The sequence below is a fragment of the Anoplophora glabripennis genome, unplaced genomic scaffold (genome assembly GCF_000390285.2).
Source record: "Anoplophora glabripennis isolate ALB-LARVAE unplaced genomic scaffold, Agla_2.0 scaffold435, whole genome shotgun sequence".
Lineage (NCBI taxonomy): Eukaryota > Metazoa > Arthropoda > Insecta > Coleoptera > Cerambycidae > Anoplophora > Anoplophora glabripennis.
In genome coordinates, this window is record NW_019416798.1 from 421,270 (window position 1) to 424,069 (window position 2,800).

Below are 2,800 nucleotides of genomic sequence, written 5' to 3' on the forward strand. Positions count from 1 at the left end.
AAAAATGAAACAGGCGGACTAGGATTTTTTTCTCATTTCACTACCCACTTTCCTACATTATTTATTGAAATCTCTTGATGAAAATTTATATAGTTGCTAACCAGACGCTTTCTTTGAAAATCCATATACTGGATGTTTTACATAAATTGACCCAGGTCACAATTATCGGTACAGGGGCTTCTGTATATTTCAGAAATTTATTAATGGCAATATTTTTATGAAAAATCTTATATTGATGGAGATGTAGATAATAGCGATGTAGATTATGGTGATGTTGATGATGACGATGTAAATGATGGTAATGGAGATGACGGTGATGTAGATGATAGCGATGTAGATGACGGCGATGTAGATGATAGTGTTGGAGATTATAGTGCTGAAGATTATGTTATGTAGAGGGTAATGTAGATGATGGCGATGCGGATGATAGTGATGTAGATGATGATGATGATGTAGATGATGGTGATGTAGATGATGGTGCTGTAGATCATGGTGATGTAGATGATGGTCATGTGGATGATGGTGTGATGATTTAAAAAACATTCGCGCAAGAGAGTGCTCCGCGAAGCGGAGGTCATGGGGCGCGCAGCGCCGCCCGAGGGCCGAAGGCCCGAGAGAAACGTCAAGTCGGCGAAGCCGACTTGCCTACGTTTCTAGTCATATATATATACCGCCCCCGAAAAAGGGCCATTTTGCCCTAACTAAGGCTCCGCGGGCGAGCCGCGCGGCGGCGAGGCGCGGGGGGCGAAGTCCCCCGCCTTTCTTTCTTCGTACGAACGTCGTATTTCGACGGCGATTTTTTGCCGTCTTCACGGCGAATTTGAGGTCTTTCGGGGGGTCCGCGCGACCGACCGCGGCTTTTAGCGGGGAAGTGAGACGCAGATACTCGGAAACGCCCTCCATCGGAAGCGTTTCGGGGTCGATTTCTCCGACCGAGGGTTTTTTCCCGGGAGGGATCGGGAATTCCTTCCGCTTTTACGCGAAAGTTTCGTCCGTTCCGAGCGTCTCGGGCGTATTTTTGCGGCGTATTTTTTACTTTTTAACGCCGAAATTGGCTTTTCAAAAGGGGTCCGCATCTCGCGTCTCTCTCGCCAGACCCCGATTATTTTATAAAGCCCGGATTATTTCGGCGAAAACGCCGCTTTCGCGACGGCGTAATTTTTTTCCCTCGCTCGATCGGCCTTCGCTTTCTGCGCGAGGACGAAGCCCTGGCCTTTCTCTCGGCGTACGTACCGCGCCCGAGGACTGAGGAAGCCCGCGTTGGCCCCCCGAGACGCCTTTCCGGCGACGCGTCGCGACGATCTCTCTCTTCTATATCTCCATCGACTTTTTTTAGGTCGAATGTAACAAAATTTAAGACCGGCATTAGCGATACAAAATTTGTGCCTTCAGCCATAGGCGTCTCTTTAGTCAGGTGAAAAGAGAACGTATTTTCCGCGGCTCTTACTAGATGTTGGCAGGGTTTCCGCGGCCGAATTCTTCACGAGTGACGTCACGATACCTTTCCCTTTCCGCGAAAAATTATATTCGGCCCCCGCAGTAGCCCCAACGGATCGTAAGCCATGGTATAAAACCCTTAAATAAAAAATTTTGCGAGTTTATGACAGCCGATGACAGCGGTAAAACTGGTGACCAGTGCTGCCAATTGCGGGTATTTTACCCGAAAAGCGGGTATTTTAAACATTCCGTAGGGTAAAATTTTGAAGCGGGTAAAATCGGGATTTTCCTACACCTACACTTTTTTTTATTAATAATTGAAACTATAATTAGTAGAATGAATGACATTGTAAAAGTGTAGATGTCTATTGCGAATAACCGTTCTCAGAGCAACGGTTAGCTAGCGGTATCTTTCTATGCCACTGCCTCTCCACCCGGTAATATATTCCGGTAATATACGTCATACGCTAAAATACACCAGTCAACGGGTTATTATTCTAGATTAGAGAAGTTACGATTCTTCTGTGCATCCTTGTTCCAAGGTCATGTTTTTCTTTACAATCATAACCTCAACCTTCTTGTAAACATTAACCAAGTTAACTTTGTGTTTTTTCTATGCAGACAGAGTTGTTATTCATTTTATAACAACACAATTTTTGTCTTATCTGTTTCTGTTCTCTGTTGTTTTTTCTGTTATTCGTCATCACACAACACAACAAAATACAAGTTAATATGGATATAATAATATATTATAAAATAAATTGTGGACTAATACCGTAAGTTATTGATATAATGTATTCAATGTTCATTATTTATTAGTTATTACTAAAGCTGAGTATCTATATTTTCCGTTCACGTAAAATAGCGAACACGTGCGTTTTTATTATTTAAAATATAATACTAAATGAATGTTTTTGTTAGTAAAACATTTATAACTTATTTGATTCAGATTTGATTTGAGTTTCAATATGGGACTGTATGGTGCATGGTAATGTTCTAGCAATAATAAATATTATTCTTGCAATAAAGTATCCTCTACTCTTACAATATTTTTTAAAAATGGATCAGTGGCTCATAAAACCAAGATGCAATGAAAAAAAAGTAGTGGGACAAGAGAAAGCTTCAGAGAATAATGAGGAATTATTAGTGGTTGTGGAAGGTGGTGGTGGAAGTACAATTAAAGTAATATTTTAAAAAAGTATAAAACTGAAACAGTTTTGCAATCATATGAATGTTACAGAACTCTGCTGACGAAACCAGCCCAGAAGAAAAACTAGTTGAAAATCTTGACCTTACTCCAGACAGGAATGAAAGCACGTTATATGAGCCAGAATCAGTCAAAATCAAAAAGCGTAAGCGATTG